Raw genomic sequence first — 27799 nt, 5'->3', positions numbered from 1 at the left:
TAGGTACTGTTATTAGCCTCTATTTTATATTTAGCGCCTCTGAGGTACAGCACCATTAGGTGCCTTGCCCAAGGTTACACAGATAGTAAATAGCAGAATCGAAATTCAAACCCAGGTAGTCTAGCCCCAGAGCCCATCCTCTGAGCCACTGCTACTGTACATGGCCTCTTGGGAAAGTCCTGCAGGTGCCAAAGGGTAGATGATGGCTTTCTTTATGGTTGACGGAAAGAGCCCTTCCAGCCGTTCTCCTCCTCGGGATTGTTCATAAACTGTGAAAACAATAGTATATCCCTTACTTTCCATTTCCTGTTCCCTGTCTGCCTGTTCTCCCAGACCTGAGGCTGAGAGAAGAGATTGTGACAAGCTTTAGGTTTTTAGAAAGTTAATATTCCTGAACTCATGTTGGAACTTGCAGAAGGTTGTCGTAGGTAATTAATTAGGTGTCTGTAGAGAATCCAGAGGTTCAAAGTGTATCTTAATAGAAATTTTTGTTTCCAGGAGTTCCCACTGTGGCTCAGTGATAACAAACCCAACTAGTATCAATGAGGATGTGGGTTCAATCCCTGGCCCCTCTCTGTGGGTTAAGGATCTGGTGTCATAGACGTGGCTTGGATCTGGCATTGCTGTGGCTGTGATGTAGGCCGGCAGCTGCAGCTCCGCTTTGACCCCTAGCCTGGGAACCTCCACATGCCATGGGTGCGGCCCTAAAAAGCCAAAAAAAAAAAAAAAAAGGAAATTTTGTTTCCAAATATATTGTGGATTTTTTTTCTTCATTCCCACTCCCCCAGCTCCTGTGTTCTAGTTCTAGCTGTGGCTCTGAGAGTACCCCTCATCTATCATTTCATGTCTCTTCCCCTCAGACACCCTACAGAGATGGGTGCTAGAAACACCTGGTCAGTTTGTAGCCTGGACTTCTCTGCAGGGTCAGACATCTCCCCTTAACTTCCTCTGGTAGACTTGACATTAGGTATTTACTGAGCACTCTTTGCCAGGTACTATTTGCGGTTCTAGGGATTCTGTGGTGAGTGAGAGAGACACAGTCTCATACCTCATGGACCTAATGTCCTAGTTAGAGGGAGACAGGCAGTAAAAAAGTGAAGAAATAAATAAGTGAAATAAATTCAGCTTGTGTTAAATACCATGAAGGAAATAAAATGCGACAATTTGATAAGAGACTAATTGTGGGAGATTTAGTCAGTCGCATAACTACTTCAAGCTACAATTTTACCTCCCTTAAAGTGGCCATAAGGGAGTTCCTGTCATGGTGCAGCAGAAACGAATCCGACTAGGAACCATGAGGTTGCAGGTTCGATCCCTGGCCTTGCTCAGTGGGTTAAGGATCTGGTGTTGCCATGAGCTGTGGTGTAGGTTGCAGACGTGGCTCGTATCTGACTGTGGCATCGGCGAGTGGCTTCAGCTCCAATTAGACTCCCTAGCCTGGGAACCTCCATATGCCTCGGATGCGGCCCCCCCCAAAAAAAAACCCAAAAAAGACACACACACAAGAAAAAGTAGCCATAGGGAGTTCCTGTTGTGTCTCAGTGGAGGTGAACCCAACTAGTATCCATGAGTATTCAGGTTGGAATCTGGCCTCAGTGGGTTAAGGATCCAGCATTGCTATGAGCTATGGTGTAGGTCACAGACGAGGCTTGGATCTGGTGTTGCATTGGCTGTGGCTTAGGCCAGCAGCTGCAGCTCTGATTCAGCTCCTAGCTTGAGAACTTCCATATGCTACAGGTGCGGCCCTAAAAAAAAAAAAATGGCCATAAGGGGAGGCTGAATTCTCTCCCTTGTGCTAACTAGAGCTGTCTTGATAACTGATCCTAATCTCTACACATGTGGCCTTACTGTTTTGACCTGTTAGTTGGGGATGTACATTAATACATTTCTAAAATTTTGACTATTAAATGAAATAACACTTATGAAATAATACTGTAAACTTTCAAATTTACGTTCTTAAAGGGGTTTATAGTCGTTAGGCTATCAGAATAACAAGTAGGCAGGCTAGTGTTACATGGAATAAGGAATAAGGCATCCAGACGGCAACATTTAGGATGGTTCTACTGGAAACAGGATTGAAGGGTCTTTAATATAGCTCTTGAGCGATTCTGTTTAATAGGACTTTCTGCAGTGATGAAAATGTTCTCTTCTGTCCAGTATGTAGCCACGAGACACATGTAGCTATTAGTACCTGTGAGGTGGCTGGTGCCCCTAAGGAGGTGGTTGCTTTTTAAATTTTGTAAATTGTGGTAAAATATCTGTGATGTAAAACTTACCATTTTAAACATTCGCAGTGTTCTGCAGTCATCACTATTATCATTTCCAGAACTTTTTCATCACTCCAAACAAACTCTGTATCCATTAAATAAAAATTCCTCAATCCTGCCTCCCCTCAGCCCCTGGAACCGCTCTTCTACCTTCTGTCTCTATGAATTTGCATACTTGAGGAACCTCACATAGGTGGAATCATATACTCTTTGTCCTTTTGTGTCTGGCTTATTTCACTGGGCATAATGTTTTCAAGGTGCATCCATGTTGTAGTCTGTGTCAGAGCTTATTAGTTCCCTTTTATGGCTGAAGGATGTGCTGATGTGTGTATACACATTTCATTTCTTCCTTCATCTGTTGATGGACACTAATGGGGCACTTCCGTCTTTTGGCTGGTGTGGATAGTGCTGCTGTGAACGTTGTGGGGGACTCCTGGTATAGAAGTATCTGCTTGACTCCCTGCTTTCAATTCCTTGGGTATATACCTAGCTCTAAGTGCTGAATTACATGGTAATTCTATGTTTAACTTTTTGAGGAACCACCGAACTATTTTCCACAGCGGCTGCACTGTTTTACCTTCCCACCAGCAATGTGCAAGGGTTCCAGTTTCTCTGCATCCTCACCAAAACTTTTTTTTTTTTTTCTGGTTTTCTTGATAATAGCCATACTAGTGGGTGTGAGGTACTTTATCATTGTGGTTTGGGTTTGCATTTTCCTAATGACTAATGATGTTGAGAATCTGTTTATGTGCTTGTACCATTTGACTCTCTTCTTTGGAGAAATGTCTTTTTCATCATTCGCCCATTTTTGAATCAGATTGTTTTTGTTGTTGAGTCGTAGGGGTTCTTCATATATTCTGGATATCAATCCCTTAGCAGATATACGACTTGCAGATACTTCCTCCTATTCAGTGGGTTGTCTTTTCACTTTCTTGATAGTGTCATTTGGTATATGAATGTTTTTAATTTTGATAAGTCCATTTTATTATTTATTCTTACCTGTATATTTGATGTCAGATCCAAGAAATCATTGCCAAATTCAGTGTTGTGAAGATTTCCCTTTGTGTTTTCCTCTAAGAATTTTCTAGTTTTAGCTCTTAGATTTAGGTCTTTGATTGATTTTGACTCAGTTTTTTAATGTGGCATAAAATAAGGCTCCAGCTTCATTCTTTTGCACGGGAATATCCAGCTTCACCAACACACTTGTTGAGGACTCTCCTTCCCCCACCAAATGGTCTTGGCACCCTTGTCCAAAGTCGATTGACAGTGTATAGGAAGGTTTATCTCTGGGCTCTGTATTCTGTTCCTCTTAGCTCTGTATCCTTATGCCAGAACTGCACTGATTTGATTACTATAGCTTTCTAGTAAGTTTTGAAATTGGGAAATGTGAGTCCTCCAGTTTTTGTTCTTTTTCAAAATGGTTTTGGCTATGTGGAGTTTTTTCAGATTCCATGTGAATTTTAGGACCTGTTTTTCTGTTTCGGCAAAAAAAAAAAGCCCTTGGGATTTTGATGGGGATTGCATTGAATCTGAAGATCACTTTGGGTAATACTATCATCTTAACAATATTAAGTCTTCCAACCCATGAACATAGGATGCCTTTCTATTTATTGGGACTAAGCTTTTAATTATATTTAATTTTAGGTAATTTAAATTTTACTTGAAATAGCCACATGTGGCTAATGGCTATGGTATCAGACAGCATAGCCCTAGAGAATCATTCTCAGATTTTCTTTCCTTTCTAAAACATTGGGCAGTGGTGATACCTGCAGAGGCCTTGTAGTACCCGAATCATCTTTGGACCCAGGGTGACTGCACATAGGAAAAACATAGTTAGAGAAGCCTGCCTACAGGAGGGTGTAGGTCCCTCTAGGTGATATTTCTGTCCGGCTCTCTGTCTCTCAGAGATAGGAGATGGCCTCAAGTCATACAGCATCAGTCTCCTTCTCTCTCTCATTTTTGGAAGTGTCTAATTTGCTCCAGAACCAGAGAGAACCCATTGCTTTAAAAAAAAAAAAAAAAAAAAAAAAAAAAGACAACAACAAAAGACAGATTCTGTCTCTGGCAGAAGGGAAACTCCTTCTGCCCCTTCCTATTTTCATATAAATGGAGACTATGGTATCCAAAATAGGTCAAGAATTTTAAATTTCCCTTCTAAATGAAAATGGTGATGATTTTTAAAAATTTCTATCTTTTAGAAAGTTTAATTCAAGTGTAGTTGATTTACAGTGTTATAAAAACATTTGTATCTTGTTCATCACTCTGATGCTATTCTCATGGGAACAACAACAACAAAAAGTGCCTTCAGGTGCCAGTAATTGTTGGACCTCCAGTTTCATTTTCCTTGAGGGTCGAGGGTCTAAGAGATCCCTGCACATCAGGATGAATACTAGAATTAATTAGTTATTTAATTAAACAAATGAGGAAACTCTCTTTCCATGACCAGTCTCTCTTTCCTGCCAGGTCAGAAGTAATGTTAGGATACAGAAGAGCTGTGTCCTTGGTACGGTTCCTAATGGCCTCCCTGCTCCCCTCCTTCGCATCTCTCTGAAACTCCCTAGGGAGATCTCAGACCTTCTCGAGTAAACAGGAAAACTCAATAAATAAAATTGGGAGTCTCAGAACCCAGAGGCTACCAAACAGAGCACTTTAGGAAGAAGATGCCTTTGGCCTTGAACAGCCAGGAGCAGTAGGTTTGTGGTGTCTTTGTATAAACACTTTATTATGACTCTCCTGCTAAGGAGCCCTCCAGTCAGCTGCGAGCCCAGAAATGGAACCTGTATGCCCAGGCCTGCCCTTGACCACTCTGCATCAGCCTTTTCTGAAAGGAGGCTGGAACATCCCTTAACCAGTCAGAATTGGACTCTCTCAGCAGCTACCCAGTTCTCAATATGCTTTCTCTACCTTACTGCCCTCTAGCCTACACCACACCCTCATTCTCATCCTTCTCCCTGTATACAGATAACTGCTTTCTTAGAGCATTTGGGTTTTCCCCCTCCATAGTTGATCTATTGCTGCTCTACCAGAATTCCTGTGCTAACCACTTGGGTGTTCTGGTGTCAGAACTTAGAAGTGTCCCAACTGTCCCACCCAGCTTCCTCAGCTCTCCTCTTTCTCTCCTGGGTTGTTGTGCTGGAAAGATATTCCTCTTGGATTTCAGTGTGTGCAGTCTTCTTTGGGTGGAGCCCTGAGCTGCTCACAGGAGTGCTGGTAATGTCTGGCCTTCAGTGCTGCCAAAGGCAAAAAGCTGGCCTCTTCTCAGTTTAAAGCACATAGTTGGATTGCCAGGGCAGTGTTAGATGGAGGGTGGGGTGAGCAAATACCACTCTCTTCCTACAGTGTTTTCAGGAAATGATTATAAAGCAGCTATAAGTGCGAATGAAATCTAAAGAATGGATTGGCATCCTCCTCCTGCCCCCCGGAAGAAAAAAAAAAAAGATGAACACACACACATACACACACTCCTACACGCCTCTGTTAGGCTCCATCCCAGATCCACACCCTTATTGTTCTGCTGGCCTTAACTTGGTACTATTTCAGAGCAAAGAATCTTTGTTAAACTATCTCTCTTCCCTGGAAGAGAACTCAGCCATGGTCTGCTGAACGAGAGCTGAACTTGCCCATTAGACAGAATGTGGGTTCCACTTCCATGTCCTCTCCCCTCCCAAGAGCAGTGTGGGCAGAGGCATATAGATGGGGGGAATGACCAGTGCCAAGATTTAGTCCCTCGATTAGGGAGTGGGGTTTTCAGAACTAGTAGTAAAGTTTTTTGCAGAGGCAGTTGTCACTGAAAGGAATCTGTGTCATCAGCACACCTCCATTCCTTTCTTCCAGCTGCTTCTTTCTCTGTACAACCCTTTCTCCAGGTACTTTCATGGGGTTTAAGCCATGCGGCTATTAGGAGCCTTGTCTGGAGTCTCCTAAGTGGCATATTTTGCCGTGCAGAGCACAGCACCCCTGGGTTTGCCCCTCCCTTCTCAGCAGCTGTTTGCCACTGACCGAGGTGGCGAATGAGCCTGTGTGTGTGGCCAGAGTCAGTGACGAGCCTCCCACCCAGGCCCGGGGAAGCCCTTAGCCAATGTGGTTCCTGTGGCAGCAGCCAACACGCCAGAGCTCCTCATACCTTCAGGGCTGTGGTGTAACAGCCAGCTTCATGCGGTGGCATTGTTTAGTGTTGGTTGACTTGACTTTCTGTCCCCACCCTCTGTGTTTAAGGGAAACTGGCCATCGCCCAGGAAAGAAGCTGGCACTTACAGAGTGGCTTCCTGCTGCCTCTTGTAGTAGAAGCCAGGACCACCTTCCATCTCTGCCTTCCTATCCGTGTGGCAAAGGCAAAGGGCCCCTCTGTGCTCAGCCTCCCGTTGTGGGGTTTCAAGTTGCCTGAGATCAGGACGCGGCTATCTGCCAGGTTATCTGCCCAGATAAACATTTATTGTTTACAGGGACGTGTTTCAGCTGCTCTGGCTGATCCCACTGGTGAGATCTTTGAGTTTCTTGAGGTTTGAAGCCAGTATGTGGGGCTGACGTCCAGACAGAGAAGTGCTGGAGCTGGAGAGGTTCCCTGTGACTGGCCACTTCTGAGCTGGCTTAGCCCTCGCCCCCTCCCCACGTGGTGCCAGAGCCAAATTTATATCTATCAGTTCCCAGCCCTGCCTTCTGGCTATTGAAACTGCCTCTGCGTTTCAGCATTTCTAGCCTTTCAAATCGAGGATTTATATGAGCCAATGTTATGACACAAGCAGCCAAAGACTTCTTTAGGTGGCAAAACCAGCATTCTGACACTTACCCCGTCTTCCTTAATAGCTAACAAGACAGCCATTTATGAAGGCAGCAAGAATAAAGACAGATGTTCCTTTTTTAATCCAAACAGCCATGTCCACTGCGTTCACATGTACATTGTCTTTATTTTCTAGTGATTTAACTGATTGCCAACATTATTATACTGCAAACTGAAAGAATTTGATAAGGAGCTCACTTATCCTCAGGATCTAGATTCTGTCATCCTCCTCTTACTTGCTTTGTACTTGCTTTGTCATGTATCTGTCCATCCGTCTCTCCACCCACCATCAGTTTCTTTTTGATCTACATCATTAGTACATTTTTTCCTCAGTCTATCAGCATGCATTTGTTTATGTGTTTTTCTTTTGAGTTAAACCTTACATACAGTGTTGTGGACAAATACTAAGTGTACCTTTGCTTGGTTTGGCAAATGCATGTACCTTTGTAACCTAAAACCTATCAAAATATAGAATCTTAGAGTTCTCTGGTGGCCTAGCAGTTAAGGATTTGGCGTTGTGACTGCTGTGGCTCTGGTTCTATCCCTGGCACGGGAACTTCTGCATGCTGCAGGTACAGCCAGAATAGATGTATAGAATCTTATTATTATTTTCCCTTATCTTCAGCTTTACTCAAGAGTCAGTCTCTGTCCTGATTTTTTTTTTCCACCGTAGATGAGATATGCCTTTTTCAGAACTTCATAGAAATGGAATCATAGCATATATTCTCTGAGTCAGGCTTTTTTCATTTAGCATAAAGTTTTTGAGATTCTTCCACGTTGTCACGTTCATCAGCAGTTTTTCCCCTTTTGTTGCTGAGTAGTATTCCATTTTATGACTACCTCACAGTTTTTCCATTCTCTGATGGATTGATGGCTATTTCCAGTTTGGTGCTATAAGGAATAAAGTTGCCGTGAATAGTCGTACACGGATCTTGTGGACATGTGTTTCTCTTGGGTCACTGCCTGTGTTGGACTTACTGAGTCATAGGGTAGGTGTTTGCTTTTTATTGGAGACTCTAGACCTTTTTCCAAAGGTGATATCACCGTATTACACTCCAACAGTGTGTACGAGTTCCAGTTGCTCCACATCCTCATTTCAGGGAGGGGAGTGGTATATTATTTTGTTTTTTAATTTGCATTTCCTTGATGACTAATGTGAAATTTATATACTTTTTCATGTGCTTATTGATCATCAGTGTATCTTCTTTGTGAAGTGTGTGTTTTAGATCTTTTGCCCATTTTCTCTGAATTGTTTGTTTTCTTGTTACGGAGGTATAAGATTTCTTTATGTATTCTGGATACAAGTACTTTGTCAGATATATATGTTTTGTGAATGTTTTCACTCAGTCCGTGGCTTGCCTGTTTATTTTCTTAACAGGGTCTTGCTGAACAGAAGTTTTTAATTTTGATGAAATCTAATTTATCATGTTTTTCTTTCATGGCTATTTATGAGTGCTTGAAAACCCGTCACACACACTTTCTCCCCTGCCATCCCCCAACAGCAGATTCTGCTGTTAACATTTCCTATTATTGTAGCTCATTTGTTACAACTGATGAGCAAATACTGATTCATTATCATGAACTGAAGTCCATAGATTACATTAGGGTTCAAGCTTTGTGTCACACATTTTGTGGGTTTTGACACGTATGTAGTGACATGTATCCACCCCTGTAGTATCCTGCGGAATAATTTCACTGCCCTAAACATGCCCTGTGCTCCACATGTTCATCCCTCCTCCCTCCCTCTGTCTTCTCTAGCCCCTGGCAACCACTAATCTTGTATTACCGTCTCTTTAGTTTTGCCTTTTTCAGAATGTCATATAGTTGGAATCATACAACCTTTGGAATCATATATATGTAGCCTTTTCAGATTGGCTTCTTTCACTTACCGATATACATTTAAGGTTGTTTCTGTGCCTTATTAACTCATCATTTCTTTTTATTCTTTTTTCCTTCCCCCCCCCTTTTTAGGGCTGCACCCACGGCATATGGAAGTTGCCAGGCTAGGGCTCCAGTTGGAGCTACGGCCATCTGCCTACGCCACAGCCACAGCAGCATGGGACCCGAGCCGCATCTGCGACCTACACCACAGCTCACAGCAAGGCCAGATCCTTAACCCACTGAGTAAGGTCAGGGATCGAACCCACAACCTCATGGTTCCTAGTTGGATTTGTTTCCGCCGAGCCACGGCAGGAACTCCTCTTTATATTCTTGAATAATATTTCATTGTATGGATGTACCACAACTTGTTTATCCATTCCCCTCTTGAACATCCAGGTTTGGGCAGTTATGAATAAAGTCACTACAAACATTTTTGTGTGGACAAAAGTTTTTCAACTCATTTAGGAAAATATCAAGAACTACAGTTGCTAGATTATATAATAAGACTGTGTTTAGCTCTGTAAGAAACTGCCCAACTGCCTTCATCGTAGATGTACCAGTTTACATCCTGCCAGCAATGAATCAAAGTTTGTTGGGAGTTCACATCATGGCTCAGCAGAAATGAATCCGACTGTGACCTACACGACAGCTCATGGCAACGCCAGATCCTTTAACCCACTGAGCAAGGCCAGGGATTGAATCTGGGTCTTCATGGATACTAGTCAGGTTTGTTACCACTGAGCCATGATGGGAATTCCTCTCCATTTTTTTTTTTTTTTTGGCTTTTTTTTTGCCATTTCTTGGGCCGCTCCCGCAGCATATGGAGGTTCCCAGGCTAGGGGTCTAATCGGAGTTGTAGCCACCAGCCTACACCAGAGCCACAGCAACACAGGATCCGAGCTTCATCTGCGACCTACACCACAGCTCACGGCAATGCCAGATCCGTTAACCCACTGAGCAAGGGCAGGGATCGAACCCGCAACCTCATGGTTCCTAGTAGGATTCATTAACCACTGTGCCACAACGGAAACTCCTTTTTTTTTTTTTTTTCCCCTCCTTCATTTTTAAAAGAGTTCTATAATATTGGTGTTAAACCTACGTGGTTGAACTCATTAGCATAAAATGGCTCATAATTGTAATGTCTTACTATCATTTTGATATAAACAGCTTCTGTACGTAGTGACATATGGATTATTTAAAAGTGTGTGGTTTGGAGTTCCCATTGTGGCGCAGTGGTTAACGAATCCGACTAGGAACCATGAGGTTGCGGGTTCGGTCCCTGCCCTTGCTCAGTGGGTTAACGATCTGGCGTTGCCGTGAGCTGTGGTGTAGGTTGCAGACACGGCTCAGATCCCTCGTTGCTGTGGCTCTGGCGTAGGCTGGCAGCTACAGCTCCGATTGGACCCCTAGCCTGGGAACCTCCATATGCCTTGGGAGCGGCCCAAGAAATGGCAAAAAGACCAAAAAAAAAAAAAAAAAAAAAAAAAAGTGTGTGGTTTAATTTCCAAATATTTAGGGTTTTCCTGGATATCTTATTGTTACTGATTGCTAATTTAATTACATGGTGATCAGAAAGCATCCTCAGCATTATTTCAGTCCTTTTAAATTTATTGAGACATGTTTTGTGGCTTAGCACACACCTACCTTGAAGAACATATTGTATGTACAATGAAAAGAATGTATTCTGTATGTTGGGCATAGCATTTTATAAATATCAATTAGGTCAAAGTGGTTGGTAGTGTTAAGATATTCCCTATCTTTACTAATATTTTGTCTAGGTGTTCTATTAATTTCTGAGAGGGGAGTGTGAAAATCTCCAAATATGAGGAGTTCCCATAGCAGCTCAGTGGAAAGGAATCTGACTAGCCTCCATGAGGATGTAGGTTCGATCCCTGGCCTCGCTCAGTGGGTTAAGGATCTGGCATTGCCATGAGCTGTGGTGTAGCTCACAGATACGACTCAGATCTGGCATTTCTGTGGCTGTGGTGTAGGCTAGTGGCTACAGCTCCAACTTGACCCCTAGCCTAGGAACCTCCCTATGTCAAGGGGTTAGCCCTAAAAAGAAAAAGAAAAAAAAACAAACAAACCTCCAAATATGATTTTGGATTTTCCTATTCTTCCCTTTAATTATGTCAATTTTTGTTTCCTGTATTTTGGAGCTCTGTTACCAGACACATACACCCTTGTGATTGTTATACCTTCCTGATGAATTAGCCATTTTAAAAGGGAGCTCCCGTCATGGCTCGGCAGAAACCAATCTGACTAGTATCCATGAGGACACAGGTTCTATCCCTGGCCTCGCTCAGTGGGTTAAGGATCCAGCATTGCCATGAGCTGTGGTGTAGGTCACAGATGTGGCTTGGATCTGGCGTTGCTGTGGCTGTGGTGTAGGCCAGCGGCTACAGCTCTATGTTGACGCCTAGCCTCGGAACCTCCATATGCCACAGGTGCAGCCCTAAAAAGATAAAAAAAAAAAAAAAAAAGATAACTGTTTTATCATTGTGAAATGGCCCTGTTTCATCTCTGATAATACTTTGCCTTGAAATCAATTTTTCTGATATTAGTATAGCCACTAATATAATATTACACATAAACTATACTTCAATAAAACAATTGAGATTTTTAAAAAAGAATAGGTCATGTTTTCCTGTTTCTTCTTATATTGAGTAATTTTGTATTTTATCCTGGAATTGTGAATGTCATGTGGATTTTGTTTTATTCCTCCAGAGGGTTGATGCTTTAGTGTATCAGGCAGTTCAGTTGGTTGGACTTAAACTGTAGTAGGTCAAACATCCATTCCATTTGTCTTTTTCTCTTTTTTTTTTCGGTGGCGGGGGTGGGGTTGTTCTTCGCATTTAATCTACATGTGTGTGATTCAGAAGTCAGGCAGGGAGTTCCCGTCGTGGCTTAGTGGTTAATGAATCTGACTAGGAACTATGAGGTTGCAAGTTCGATACCTGTCCTTGCTCAGTGGGTTAAGGATCTGGTGTTGCTGTGAGCTGTGGTGTAAGTTGCAGACGCGGCTCGGATCCTGCATTGCTGTGGCTCTAGCGTAGGCCGGTGGCTATGGCTCTGATTCGACCTCTAGCCTGGGAACCTCCATATGCCGCAGGAGTGGGCCAAGAAATGGTAAAAAGACCAAAAAAAAAAAAAAAAAAGAAGTCAGGCAGAAGTATGAGTATTGTATACATTGTGTATATACAGAATATGGGGCTTCCTCTCTTGAGCTTACCCCCTTTATAGGATTTCCTCTCTTGCTTTCTAGCAGCTGTGATTGTTCTAAGCTTTGTCCTTTGTTTCTTCAGCCTATTAAAGACTGGATTTTTCTGCAGAGTTTTAGCTGTGTTGTATGATACCGCCAACTGTCCCAGCTCCTTTTTCTGAATGTCAATACTTCTAGCAAATCTGCCTGCTTTGGTTCATTCTCTAGTGCCTTCAGGTATTTGTTTTTGTAATTTTGTCCTGGGTTTATCATTGTTATTCACAGGAAATTTGATCCTGTAGAAACTTAGTCATACTGGAAGCAGAACCCCTGCACTGGCTAACTTAGAAATTTATATACGTGTATATTAGTTCTCTTTCTACCACTTTAGGGACCTTTGTTTTCTGGAATCCATTTCACATTTTTTTGAATATCCTTAATGACAGTGAATCTTTTTTTTTTTTTTTTTAGGGCCACACCTGTGGCAAATGGAAGTTTCCATGCTAGGGGTCAAATTGGAGCTAGAGTTGCCGGTCTACACCACAGCCACAACCATGCGGGATCCAAGCGGCATCTTCAACCTACACTGCAGCTCATGGCTACACTGGATCCTTAACCCACTGAGCAAGGCAAGGGGTTGAACCCGCATCCTCATGGATACTAGTTGGGCTCTGTTTGTCTGTTCTTAAAACATAAAGTTATTTTAATTATTGTAGCTTTGTAATGTGTTTTAACACTTGTGATGTGAATTTACACATATTCCTTTATATATTTTATTGCAGTATACTTTTGGCTTTTCCCACCTACTTTATGCTTTGTGCAAACTTCAGAATAAATTTAATTCCCACTCCACCAGTATCCATCCCCCAAATCCTCATGGTATTTTAAAAATTGAAATATAATTAACATATAACATTAGTTTCAGTAGTACAACATAATGATGAGATATGTGTATATACTGTGACATGATCACAAGTCTCATTAATATCTATCACCATACAAAGTTACAGATTTCTTGTGATGAGAGTTTTTTAAGATTTACTCTCTTAGCAACTTTCACATATACAATAAGAAATATGGAACACATCACAAATTTGCATGTCATCCTTGTGCAGGGGCTTTGCCAATGTTCTCTCTAACATTCCAATTTTAGTGTATGTGCTGCCAAAAATGAGCACTTCTTATGTTATTTTGATTGGAATTGCATTCGCTTTAAAAATTTGAGGTGTTCTTGCTGTGGCTCAGTGGAAACAAAATCTGATTAGTATCTGTGAGGACACAGGTTTGATCCCTGGCCTTGCTCAGTGGATTAAGGATCTGGTGTTGCCATGAGCTGTGGCAGTGTAGGTCACAGATGTGGCTTAGATCTGGCTTTGCTATGGCTGTGGTGTAGGCCAGCAACTGCAGCTCTGATTTGACCCCTAGCCTGGGAACCTCCATGAGCCAAGGTGCAGCCCTAAAAAAAAAAAAAAAAATTTGAAGAAAATTTGACACTGTTAGAAGTTTTCTTATTAGAACAGAGTAAGTATTCTGTGGATATCAGTCCTTTTATGTCCCACAGGTTTTCATCAATTTCCTTGTGATGACTAATGGGATTTTTTTCCATTGCATTTTCTAAATAGTACTTGGGAAAAGCTGTTTTAAGTATTTGCATAGTGCTTCTATGTTTTAAAAGACATAGTAAAAAAAAAAATACAGTAGTTAGAATATTAAGGAACCGTCTTTCTAATTTTATTTATTGAATCTCTACTTGGAAAAAAATTGTATGCTGAAGTTTTAACAGGTGCCTTTTCACCAACTATTAAAATAATCACTTATTGGAGTTCCCATTGCGGTGCAGAGGAAATGAATCTGACTAGGAACCATGAGGTTGTGGGTTCGATCCCTGGCCTCACTCAGTGGGTTAAGGAACCGGCATTGCTGTGAGCTGTGGTGTAGGTCGCAGATGCAGGTTGGATCCTGTGCTGCTGTGGCGGTGGTGTAGACTGGCAGCTATAGCTCCGATTTGACCCCTAGCCTGGGAACCTCCATATTCCGCAGGTGCGACCCTAAAAAGCAAATAATAATAATAATAATAATAAGTAAATAAAAATAAAATAATCACTTATTTCTTTCTTTAATTTGATGAACCCTATTTAGGTTACACTTTAATGGTCGGCTGCATTTGATTTGCTCTTATGTTACTTAGGGTATTTACATCCACTCCCATGGTGAGCCTGGCCTCTCTTTTCTGTTTTTTCTTTTTCTGTGGCCTGGCAAGTGTATAGTGTGCAGTCCTTAAAGAGTCATTCTTGGAGTTTCCTCTTGGCTCAGAGGGTTAAAGATCCAGCATTGTCACTTTGTGGCCCTGGTTACAGCTGTGGCACAGGTTCAGTCCCTGGCCCAGGAACTTCCGCATGCTGTGGGTGCAGTCAAAAGAAAGAATCATTCTTGACTTTCTCTCTCATACTCTTACCTTCAGCCTCTCAGCTGTCCTTTCACTCTACCTTTGAAAGATATTCAGAATCCAGCCATTTAACCATTTCTACTAGCACCACCCTAGTCCAAAAATGCTTAGACTATTGATGTTGGCTCGTTCTGGTCTTTGCTCCTCTTCATTCTAGTCTCAACACATCAGCCAGAGAGATCTTTTAAGATGTAAGTTGGATTAGTTAGCACCACTGCTCCAAGCCCCTCCAGAGATTTCCTCTCTCACTCAGAAAAAATATCATGGCCTTGCCGAGGCTTACTTCCTTTCTGACCTCATCTCCTGTCACTCTCCTCCTCACTTATTCTTCACTGGCCGAACTGGCCTGTACACTCTTTGGTCGTGCCAAGCAACTCCTGCCTCTGGGCCTTTGCACTTCTGTTCTGCAGCATTCACTGTTTCCCCACTGCATAGCTGACTTTCTGACGTCCTTCAGATTCCTGTTCAGAAGCCAGCCTTCTCAGAAAGTTTGTCACCAGTAGTCTATAGAAATGAACAGTCTGCCCAGGCACTCACTGTCCCCTTCCTGGACTTTATTTCTCTTCTTAACACTTACCATGGCCTACCTGGCAGTGGGTTTTTGTTTTGTTTTTGCTTTGCCTATTTATTGTCCCCCACAACAAAAACAAGTGAAAACTTTGGTTTTATTTACTGTATTACTCACCAGTACTGAGGACGGTACCATTAATAAATATTTATTGGCTGAGTAGGAAAATGACCTGAAGGAACTTACCTGTAAAGGCATCTCTGCCTGTAGTAGTTTTGGAAAGAAAACCTTTGACACCTCTTTTTTTTTTTTTTTCCTTTATTATGTATTTTTTAAGGTTTTATTAGCTATGTCAAATTTTTAGGCAGGATTATTAACATGTAATCAAAATACATATAGTAAATCACCAATTTTAAGTGTTCAGTGGATGAATTTTGACAAAAAATATACTGTGTTGTATATATCACATTCAGGACATGAAACATTTTCATCCCCTCTTGTGTCAATTTTGTTATCTAGAAGATCTCCCATTTTTCTAAAATCTTCACATTTTTAAAAATCTCTTCACTAGTTAAAAATTAAGGATATCTTATTATATCGGCTTTCCATTTCTTTTTTTTTCTTTTTTTTTTTTTTTTTTGGTCTTTTTGCCATTTCTTGGACCGTTCCCACGGCATATGGAGGTTCCCAGGCTAGGGGCCGAATCGGAGCCGTAGCCACCAGCCTACGCCAGAGCCACAGCAACGAGGGATCTGAGCCGTGTCTGCAGCCTACACAGCTCACGGCAATGCCCGATCCTTAACCCACTGAGCAAGGCCAGGGATCGAACCCACAACCTCATGGTTCCTAGTCTGGAACTCCTCGGCTTTCCATTTCTATCTAATGATTTTTATTTTTTTCCATTATAGCTGGTTTACAGTGTTCTGTCAGTTTTCTACTGTATAGCATGGTGACCCAGTTACACATACACGTATACATTCTTTTTTCTCTCATTATCATATACCATCTTAAGTGACTAGACATAGTTCCCAGTGCTACACAGCAGGATTTCATTGTGCTTTCCGTTTATAATTTTATTTCTATGTTCTCTGGTTTTTCTTAAATTTGTTAGCAGTACACATTTTTTAGTTTCCAAAAACTAGCTCTTATATTTATTGTCTTCTAATTTTTAATCTTTTTAACCTTCATTAATTTTTATTTTTGTCTCTATTTTCTTCCTTTTCTTATACTTGTTCTACTTGTGTTGAACCTTCTGTGGTCATTTCTTTTTTATCAGTTTACTCTTTATTGTGTTACATATGCAATTACTAATCCTTTGGCTGCATTCTAATTCATGTAGATGTATACTGTTCTAAACTACGTACCCTTTGGTTGTTTGGTTTTTTTCTCTTTGATTCTGAAGTTATTGTGAGAGTTTTGTTTTTAAATTTGGATTTCTTAAAACTTTTGCTATGGAGTTCCCCTTGTGGCACAGTGGTTAACAAATCCAGCTAGGAACCATGAGGTTGCGGGTTTGATCCCTGGCCTCGCTCAGTTGGTTAAGGATCCAGTGTTGCCGTGAGCTGTGGTGTATGTAGGTCACAGACATGGCTCAGATCCCGTGTTGCTGTGGCTCTAGCATAGGCCGGCAGCTACAACTCCGCTTCGACCCCTAGCCTGGGAACCTTCATGTGCCGCTGGTCTGGCCATAGAAAAGACAAAAAAAAAGAGAAAAAACAGAAACTTTTGCTATTAATTTCTACTGAGATTTTTTTTTGTCTTTTTGGTTTTGTTGTTTTTTTGTTTTTGCTTTTTAGGGCCACACCTGTGGCATATGGAAATTCCCAGGTTAGGGGTCAAATCAGAGCTACTGCTGCTGGCCTACACTACAGCCACAGCAACTCGGGATCCAAGCCACATCTGTGACTTACACCACAGCTCACGGCAATGCTGAATTCCCAACCCACTGAGCAAGGCTGGGGATCAAACTCACATCCTTATGGTTACTAGAGAGATTTGTTTCCACTGAGTGACGACAGGAACTCCTGGGATATTTTTTAAAAGTTAATTTGAAGTGAAATGCATATAACATAAAAATTGATCATTTGGAAAAAAATAAAAATCATTATGTTAAAAAAATAAAGTGAACAATTCAGTGGTGTTTAGGAATTTCACAGTGTTGTACATCTACCATCTCTGTACTCTCGGCATTTTAATTCCACTTGTTTACCTTTCATTTTTAAAATAAATACTTTAAATCATTTTTTGTACTTATCAAGTAGAAGAATTAAATGGGATGTAACTGTCTGTCATTTTAGTTAGGATTATGTTCAGCGGCACAACACAGAAAATACCAAAATAACAGTGACTCAATAAAAGAGAGAGAGAGAGATAACCCTCTCACATGGACAAAGCCCAGAGGTTTTCGGTTTGGCACTCCATGGTGTAATGGACTGAGGTTCCTTCTTTTTTGTTGCTTTACTTTATGTGGTTTCATTTCCAAGGACCCTTCAAAGTCCAGGATGGCTTTTGGAATGCCAGCCATTTCATCTGCATGAAGCCTGTGGGAAGCAGAAACAGTTAAAGGAGGAATACAATTTTTAAAAAATTTTAATAGCCGCCACTCTCTTTAAGGGCCTTTCCTTGGAGTTCATGCACGTTTCTGCCTGTATTCTGTTGGCCAGAACTGAGTCACATGGCCAAACCTAGCTGCAGTGTAGACTGGAAAATATTTTTATTCTATGTAGACCATATGCACAACTAAAAATCAAGAGTTCTATTACAAAGGAAGAGAAGGAGAGCGGATAATGGGAGACAACTAACAGTTTCTGTGCCACCTCCCCATGCTTAAATGTAGGACTTCCTTCTTCCTCCTCTTACCACTCTTCCATCTCCTAGTGTTTAAAGGTATCAATGAGATTTTAGATAATAGTAGCCATTTATTAAAGCCTTACAGTGTGACAATGTTTAATCTTCCCAACAACCCTACCAGGGGTAGGTACTGTCATTATCCCCATTTTATAGATGAAGAAAAATGAGACCAAAAGATGAAGCTTTTTTTTTTTTTTTTGTCTTTTTGTCTTTTTTTGTTGTTGTTGTTGTTGCTATTTCTTGGGCCGCTCCCGAGGCATATGGAGGTTCCCAGGCTAGGGGTCTAATCGGAGCTGTAGCCACCGGCCTACGCCAGAGCCACAGCAACGCGGGATCCGAGCCGCATCTGCAACCTACACCACAGCTCACGGCAACGCCAGATCGTTAACCCACTGAGCAAGGGCAGGGACCAAACCCGCAACCTCATGGTTCCTAGTCGGATTCGTTAACCACTGTGCCACGACGGGAACTCCAGATTAAGCTTTTTAACGAAGGTCAAATTTCCAGGAATTCAGACCCACAATGTAGGTCCAGCTTAACCGCTATATACCCTGTGTATCTTCTCTGAAGAGTGCTTCCTGACATCTGCACTGTTTGAGGATCCTATTAACATTACTTATATAGCCTTAAATAGCTTTTACTCTTTTTGCTTTATGCCGTTTGTTTTTTAATATAATTTATCTACTTATGTTCCTGGGTTTTGTTTGTTGCTATTCTTGGTCTTTTGGTTTTTACTTTTTTCTGTTGAAATTTTCAAACATACGAGAAAAGTAAAGAGAATAGTGTCATGAATCACTGTAGCTTAAGCAGTTATCAGCATTTTGCCAATATTCTTTTTTCAATAATTCTCCTTGTCCCCCTGCCAGATTTTTGTTCTTGGAGGTTTTAAATCAAATTCCATTCATCATAACTGAAAATACTTCAGTAAATATCTCTAACTTGTAAAGCTTTTTTCCCTAGCATGACTTCCATAACATTATTATGCCTATCAAAATTAATAATTTTGGGGGAAGAAACTGTAACTGCAATGTATACATCTAAGGATGACCTGACCCCCTTGCTGTACAGTGGGAAAATAAAAAAAAAAAAAAAAAAAAAAAAAAAACCTTCTCCAAAAAAAAAAAAACAAAATTAATAATTGGCTGATATCAGATAATCCATTTTCAAATTCTCTAGATTATCTCAAAAATATCATTTCAGAGTGGATTTGTCAGAATTAAAATCTAAGCAAGTTCCATACTTTGTGTTTGGTCGATACGTCTTTTAAGGGTCTTTTAATATATAACAGTTGCTGCGGCTTGAATTCAATCCTTGACCCCCAGGAACTTCCGTATGCTGTGGGTGCAATCATAAATAAACATCAAACTAACAGTACTCTCAATATTTTCTATTAATATCTTGTTTTGCTGGGATACATATTTAAGTAGTTTTTTTTTTTTTTCTGAAAGAAAGATGTTTAACTTTCTAAACCTTAGTTTATCTGGGATTGTCTTCCTTTTCCTCTTCTACATGCATTGGGGCAGTTTGGGGGCAGAAAAGCCTGAAGCCAATCAGATTTGTATGGGGGATTTTTTTGGTTGGTGTTTGTCTGTTTGTTTTAATACTTACAGGATTATTTTTTTCTCCTTATCTTTGGAAATTAAAGACTGAAACAGTATGTATGGGTCAAGGATGGCAAATGTCTGATAGGTGTGCTTTCATTCTGTGCCCAAAACAGGCATTACTAATTGATCACAGCATTCTTTCCTGTTGAATACAAATGAAGCCTCAGATTTGTTTTTTTTATTAAAAAAGCAACCCCAAGCCCAGTTATTTTCTTTTTCCATCTGAAATGAAGGTGTTGGTTTTTCATTACTAAGTTTCTTAGCATATCCTTCGACTATTTAGGCTTTAAATCTCTCTGACTCAGGAAAGTTTCCTTTTCCTTGTTTCCCTCCCTCCTTTCTCATTTTGTTCTTTGCTCTTCTTCTATCAGTCTTAACCTTCTGAAATAGCTTTTAAAGATTAGGATTCTATCTCCATGTCTTTACCCACCCCATCACACAGCCGCTGTCATTATTTTAATCTCTATTTTTTCTTCTCTGTTATAGAAGAGGCTCAGCCAAGTCATCCGTTTCACTAATTTGGTTTTCTGTTACTATATTTAACTGCTGCTTACAGCCTTACCTGAAGTTTTTCCTGATCATTTTCTCATATAACTACCTAATTTAGATTGAAATGCAATTTACTATGTGATTTGTTCTGTGTTTCTGTTTTTTACTTTTTTTTTTTTTTTTTTTTTTTTTTGTCTTTTTGCCTTTTCTAGGGCCACTTCCCGGGGCACATGGAGGTTCCCAGGCTAGGGGTTGAATCAGAGCTGTAGCTGCCGGCCAACGCCAGAGCCACAGCAACGCAGGATCTGAGCTGCGTCTGCGACCTGCACCATAGCTCATGACAACGCCGGATCCTTAACCCACTGAGCAAGGGCAGGGACCGAACCCGCAACCTCATGGTTCCTAGTCGGATTCCTTAACCACTGCGTCATGACAGGAACTCCTGTTTTTTACTTTTTTTTACTGAGGTTTAACCTTCGTAAAATAACATGCACTACTTTTAAGTTTAAGCTCAGTACTTTCCCCTTTTTTTGACTATGCCCATGGCATGGGGAGGTTTCTGGGGACAGGGATTGAACTTGTGCCATAGCAGCAACCCAAGCCACTGCAGTGACAACACCAGATCCTTAACCCACTGTGCCACAAGGGTACTCCCTGGTTAGTGCTTTTTGTGTCCTGTTTAAGAACTGTTTGTACTTTACACCTGAAACTAATACAACTTTGTAAGTCAACTATACTCCAGTAAAGTTTTTTTTTAAAAGAACTGTTTGTCTACTCTAAGACCATGAAGATATTCTTCTGTTTTTTTCTTCCAGAAGTTGTATTATTTTACCTTCCTCGTTTAGGTCTGTAGTCCATTTCAAATTAATTTTTGTTTATGGCATGGGGTAGAGGCAAGGTTAATTTTTTTCCATACAAATATCCCATTGATTGAGCACCATTTATTAAAAGATCAGTTTTCCTCTCTGACCTGCAGTGGTACCCTCTCATAAGTCAAGTGATTATATGTGTTTGGGTCTATTTCTAGACTTTCTGTTCTACTCCAATGATGTGTTTATCTGTCCTTATGCCATTACTCTTTCGTATTAAACGTTTCCAAAGTTTTCACAGGGATTGTTCTAGGGAGCTATTTACTTATTCCTTAGGTTGGTATCTTTCTGTTCAATTTAATACCTTTTTGTAAGTTAGGTGATTTTTTTTCCATCGTTTTTTTTCACAGCTTATCCTTGTTCATACTGAGATCTCAGATGGATGTCTTTTAAGTTTTTGAGGTGCAGATAAAAGGAAAAGAGGAACATATGGTTTACACTGCTGGTGTTAAACACTCCTAGAAGAATGTAGAAAGGAAACCAGAGGAGTTCCCATTGTGGTGCAGCAGAAATGAATCTGACTAGCATCCATGAGGACGCAGGTTCGATCCCTGGCCTTGCTCAGTGGGTCAAGGAACCGGCATTGCCGTGAGCTGTGGTGTAGGTTGCAGATGTGGCTTGGGTCCCATGTTGCTGTGGCTGTGGTATAGGCCAGCAGCTACAGCTCCAAATCAACCCCTAGCCTGGGAACCTCCATATGCCGCGGGTGTGGCCCTAAAAAGACCAAAAAAAAAAAAAAAAAAAAAAAAAAGAGAGAGAGAGAGAGGGAAAGGAAACCAGAGCTAGAGAAAGTCACAGCAGGAGTTCCCGTCGTGGCGCAGTGGTTAATGAATCCGACTAGGAACCATGAGGTTGCGGGTTCGGTCCCTGCCCTTGCTCAGTGGGTTAACGATCTGGCGTTGCCGTGAGCTGTGGTGTAGGTTGCAGATGTGGCTTGGGTCCCATGTTGCTGTGGCTGTGGTATAGGCCAGCAGCTACAGCTCCAAATCAACCCCTAGCCTGGGAACCTCCATATGCCGCGGGTGTGGCCCTAAAAAGACCAAAAAAAAAAAAAGAGAGAGAGAGAGGGAAAGGAAACCAGAGCTAGAGAAAGTCACAGCAGGAGTTCCCGTCGTGGCGCAGTGGTTAATGAATCCGACTAGGAACCATGAGGTTGCGGGTTCGGTCCCTGCCCTTGCTCAGTGGGTTAACGATCTGGCGTTGCCGTGAGCTGTGGTGTAGGTTGCAGACGCGGCTCGGATCCCGCGTTGCTGTGGCTCTGGCGTAGGCCGGTGGCTACAGCTCCGATTCAACCCCTAGCCTGGGAACCTCCATATGCCGCGGGAGCGGCCCAAGAAATAGCAACAACAACAACAACAACAAAAAAAAAAAGACAGAAAGTCACAGCAAGGAGCTGAACCCTCTGTTTGCTGTAGTAGACCAACTTAGCATTCTCATTCTGGGGTTCTTGCCTCTTTAAGAAGCCAGACTCAGGAATTCCCCCTGTGGTGCAACAGGATCGGTGACATCTCTGCAGCAGGTTCCATCCCTGACCCAGCACAGTAGGTTAAAGGATCCGATGTTGCTGCAGCTTCGGCACTGTGGGCCACAGTTGCAGCTCAGATCTGATCCCTGGTCCTTGGGAACTCCATATGCATCGGGGCAGCCAAAAACAGGAAAAAAAAAAAAGCAGCAGCAGCCAGCATCAGCTTTGTCTTTCTCCTGCCTCATGTGGCCACCCACACCAATTGTTAGCCAGCCAGGGCTAAGTTTCTTCTACCCTGGTGGGATCCCCGTGTGCCCTTCTAAGTGTGCCAGCAGAACCCGCCTCGACACTTGGCCTAGTTGCTCCAAGAGAAGAGTGCCACGCGTAACAGCTGCTGAAGTCTCCTCCATGTACTTATCAAGCAGGCAAAGGGTTGAACATCAGTTGTTCTTTTCCTCATTCCAGTCCCATCTGCAGTTTGTCTTGCAGAAAATTCCTCATAGTTTCTGGTATGTGGTTGCCTAGTACTGATATATGCTTGCTTTCTTTTTTTTTTCTTTTTCTTTTTCTTTTTTTTTTTCAGTCATTTCAGTGGAAAACTGGAAGGGTGGACAAAGTAGCTAGAAACAGGTACTTGAGCCAGTCTAATTACAAATCAGTGCTAGATTTCGTTTTTTGTTTTTTGTTGTTGTTGTTTTGTCTTTTCTAGGGCCGCACCCTCGGCATATGGAGGTTCCCAGGCTAGGGGTCTAATCAGAGCTGTAGCCGTCGGCCTACGCCAGAGCCACAGCAACTCGGGATCCGAGCTATGTCTGCAACCTACACCATAGCTCACGGCAACGCCGGATCCCTAACCCACTGAGCGAGGCCAGGGATCGAACCCGCAACCTCATGGTTACTAGTCGGGTTCATTGATCACTGAGCCATGATGGGAACTCCTGTTTTGTTAATTTTTTAATGGTATTTTTTTAAATGAGTTTCGAGCCTTCCAAGTTGAATACTTTGAAAGCCATCATTCATTTTATTAAGGTGAGCATTGGTTCTTCGGTGTTGAGTCTCAACTCTGCAGCGTAGTATCTCCCCACCCCGCCCAGCCTGAATAGGCATAGAATGGTAGCCCAAAGGCCCAGAAAGCTGTGCCGAGGAAGGTGAAGACAATGACAGATTCCCAGAATGAGGAAGGAGGGATTGTTTTGAAACTCATGAGTTTCAGATGATCTGCTTATATGCCTTCATGTGATAAAAATGCCAGCTGGCTTTCTTGCCAGCTCGGCAAGAGAAATTGACCCTGGGATTCTAGATGACCCAGAATTGTGTGCTCTTGCAGAGCCAGAGCCCTTTCTCAAGCCAGCTTGTTGAAAACCCAGCTGGGTAACAGGAACTGTTTCCTATATTCTTTGTAACTCTAGTGCTGCTTATAATTCTCAGGAATTAGTAAGTAAATAAGAGTACACATTCAGAAGTTTGGGGCTCTTTACACCTGGCTTCTTTCGTTTGTTCTGCTTTTTAGTGTAGCTAAAGTATGTAGATTTTCTTCTTTATTCCTTAGTTTTATTCTTTATTCTCCTGTGGCAAAAATACAGAACTTTTAAAGCTTTTACACTGTAATTCAGATACAAGAACCTGGAACAGACCATCCAGTAATATTTTTTGAAGAGGAAAGCAGTAATAGGAAATTTAACTAGGAAGATCCTTCAATTGTAAAGATATCTCCTTTCTCTAAGAATTAGGCCTGATCAGGGTTCAGACCCACTTATATGGAATGGAAGGGGGATAAATCACAGCTAAAGACCTTGGCACTTCTGTAAAAAATTTAAATAACAGGCAGACATATAGAGATTCATAAATATGTACTTGGTGCCAGCTAAACCACAGAGAAGATACTGCATTTGTGGTCCAGGGAAGTTAAATATTTGTGGTCAACTTAAAATTCAACATAAAACTCTCATCTGTGATGGAAACTATCCAGAAATTGCATGGAAGGCGTGCAAGCTACAGGCACTCTCAAAGGCCTTTCCTCTCACCCGCCTGGGCTAGAGGAGCCTGTGCCCCTGAGCAGCTGGCAAGCCCTTATTAGGCGAGAATGGGTTTCCTGGCACTCTGGTTACCTACCCAAGGAGGTACCCAGAAGGTAAGGCCTCTCTGCTTCCTGGCTCACTCCTTTACATCTGATCAATCAGCACTTTATCCAGGAAGCCTTTTCTGTCCATCTTAGATTAAATAGCAATACTCTCCCCTATGCTGTTATTCTCTGTCCCTCTTACCATGCTTTAATTTTTTTCCTAGTACTTCTCACTACTTGTTCTGTATTCATTGGCCTGTTTCTTAGCCTCACAAGGATGTTAAGGATCATGACAGCAGGAACATTTTATTGACTGCTGTATCCCTTATGTCTTAAATAAGCCTTACTGTGCATAGCAGGTGCTTAATAAATATTTACTGAATGAATTCAGTAGAATACTTTAAGAGTGTTTTAGGAAGTACAGTCTAAGGAGCGGAGAGTTATTGCTGCCCCCTGGGATAGGGCACTGTCACACGGCAGAACCTCAGCCTGGAACACCTCAAATACCTTGCTGTTCTTCAGTATCTGCATATGGTTCCTGATAGGGAGACGGGCACTTGCAGACGGTGCCTAGGCCTTCAGATGCACAGGGCGTCTCTTGCCGTAACACTTGGATTATATGCAGAGATGGAATTAGCACAATTTACTTTTCACATTAAACTGTGTTGTCGTGTTGGGGAGTTCCCTAGTGGTCCTAGTGATTAAGGACTCCGCCTTATCTCTGCTGTGGCTCAGGTTTGATCCATGACCTGGGAACTTCCACATGCTGTGGGCACAGCCAAAAAAAAAAAAAGAGATATTGAGGGTTCGGTTTTGGCTTTTGTTGAAGACCTTCCTGATGTTGATCGCTGGGGCATAGGAGACCTTTCAGGGCAGCATGCAGACCAGAACAGATACATGTACTTTTCACATTCTTTTTTTTAAAATGTTTTTAAAATGATTTTTTTTCCCTTATAGTTGGCTTACAGTGTCCTGCCAATTTCTACCCTACAGCAGAGTGACCCAGTCACACATATGTACGCATTCTTTTTCTCCCATTATCCTCCATCATGTTCCATCATAACTGACTAGATATAGTTCCCTGTGCTCTACAGCAAGATCTCATTGCTTATCTACTCCAAATCACTTTTTTTTTTTTTTCTATTTTCAGGGCCGCACGTGTGGCAAATGGAGGTTCCCAGGCTAGGGGTCAAATCGGGGCTACAGCTGCCAGCCTACGCCACAGCCACAGCCACATCAGATCCGAACCACATCTGCAACCTACACCACAGCTCACGGCAATGCCAGATCCTTAACCCACTGAGCAAGGCCAGGGATCGAACCTGCAACCTCATGGTTCCTAGTCAGATTTGTTTCAGCTGAGCCACGACAGGAACTCCTCACATTCTTTGTGGGTTTTTTTTGGGGAGGGGGGTGATAAAGAAAAAGATAGCTTTTTTGCTTTGCCAATCAAAGGAGGGTCACACCAGGCTAGCCCTGAAGACCGTGCCCCCCCCCCGCATTCTCTCTTTTTTTTTTTCTGTCTTTTTGCCTTTTCTAGGGCCACTCCCGTGGCCTATGGAAGTTCCCAGGCTAGGGGTCCAATTGGAGCTGTAGCTGCCGGCCTACACCACAGCCACAGCAACGCAGGATCTGAGCTGCATCTGCCACCTACACCTCAGCTCACAGCAACGCGGGATCCTTAACCCACTGAGCAAGGCCAGGGATCGAAACCACAGCCTCATGGTTCCTAGTCGGATTTGTTAACCACTGCGCCACAACGGCAACTCCCCACATTCTCTTTCCATACGTAAACGCAGCACCTGTTGCCCGGCCTACTGTCACTTCTGACCCTGCCCGATTGAGGGTTCTGTTGTTGCTGACCACTCCCAGGCCTATTGGACCCGATGGTGACCGATGAACTTGACTGATGAACAGTTGTTATGTCTGCTTTTCTTCGCTGCCTTTGCTGGGTCTTTCAGTTATCCCAGCACAGAAATTCTGTTGCAGTAAACATGCTCAGTTTTCTGGGTCTGTTCCAAAACCCTACTGTTGATGATCTTTAGCATTTGGTATGAAGTGAACTTCACAAACGATGTTGATAGAAGCATCTTTTTTTTTTAGGGCCGTCCCCATGGCATATAGAGGTTCCCAGGCTCATATAGGAGTCGAATTGGAGCTATAGCTGCCAGCCTATGCCACAGCTACAGCAATGCCAGATCCAAGCTGCGTCTGCGACCTACACCGTAACTCACGGCAATGCCAGGTCCTTAACCCACTTAGGGAGGCCAGGGATTGAACCTGCATCTTCATGGATACTAGCTGGGTTTGTTACCACTGAGCCTCAACAGGAACTCCCACAAATAATGTTGATGATCTCTAAGATGTGCTTATGAGTTTTTTTTTAATGGCAGTGTGTATCACCATTTATATAAATATATCTATAAAAGATATAAGTCCAGGAGTTCCCACTGTGGCTCAGAGGTAATGAGCGTGACTAGTATTCATGAGGACGTGGGTTCGATCCCTGGCCTCACTTGGTGGGTTAAGGATCCAGCATTGCTGTGAGCTGTGGTGTAGGTCGCATATGGGGCTCAGATCCTATGTTGCTCTGGCTGTGGTGAAGGCCCACAGCTGCAGCTGTGATTTCACCCCTAGACTGAGAACCTCCATATGCCAAGGGCGCAGCCCTAAAAAGGCAAAAATTAAATAAATAAAAATAAGTCCATAGTTAATCATATATGACAGTATATGTATAAATATTTCTGTAGGCCACACCAGAAACTGCAATTGGGCTGGGAAACAGGCTATAGAAACCAAAGGTGAGAAGAATTGTTTTTAAAATTCAGCCTTTTGTACTGTTGGTTTGTATGTTTTTACCACGTGCCTCGTGTCTAAATGACATGCTACTGAGCAGATTTGGTTTGGCCTGGTAGTTGAAGCCCAGGCGCCACCATATCTTTGGTGCCTCCTAGAAGAGATGCTCTCATTGTACTTTTTCTCTACTTTGTCAGCAGCAAGAGTGGCTTTAGTCTAAATAACCGAATTCAGTGACAGGATTCAGTTTCATCTCCGTTGTCACTGTCAAAGTGTTTGAGCTGTGTGTGGGCTTCCCTAACACAGGCTGGTAAAAGTTTTGTCTTTGTCTTATCAGTGTCAAGCACTGAGACTGTACTAAGTAGTTGACAGTTATTTGTATGTCTTTCTGTGTGTGTGCTACAGAAGTAAACGGAATTCACAATTGCTGTCTTTAAGCCTGTTCTTAGTCTAATGACTTGGAAAATTTTAATAGAGAATCAGAAATATGGCAGCAGCTTTTTGGTCTCTTTCAAATCCTGTGAGGATGTGGCACATAGACATGGCGATCAGGAGTGGATCAGATTAGATACCGTTAATGCTG

General features: G+C 42.2%; 1 protein-coding gene across 7 annotated transcripts in view; it reads left to right on the top strand.

Moving 5' to 3' along the window:
* The window catches only part of SMG6 (SMG6, nonsense mediated mRNA decay factor), a 214292-nt gene that overhangs the window by 147713 nt on the left and 38780 nt on the right, over positions 1-27799 (top strand). The gene's annotated exons all lie outside the window — the stretch shown is intronic.

This window comes from Sus scrofa, chromosome 12, assembly GCF_000003025.6.
Source record: "Sus scrofa isolate TJ Tabasco breed Duroc chromosome 12, Sscrofa11.1, whole genome shotgun sequence".
Lineage (NCBI taxonomy): Eukaryota > Metazoa > Chordata > Mammalia > Artiodactyla > Suidae > Sus > Sus scrofa.
Note: the sequence above shows the minus strand (reverse complement) of the source record. Positions and strands in the feature narration are given on the sequence as shown.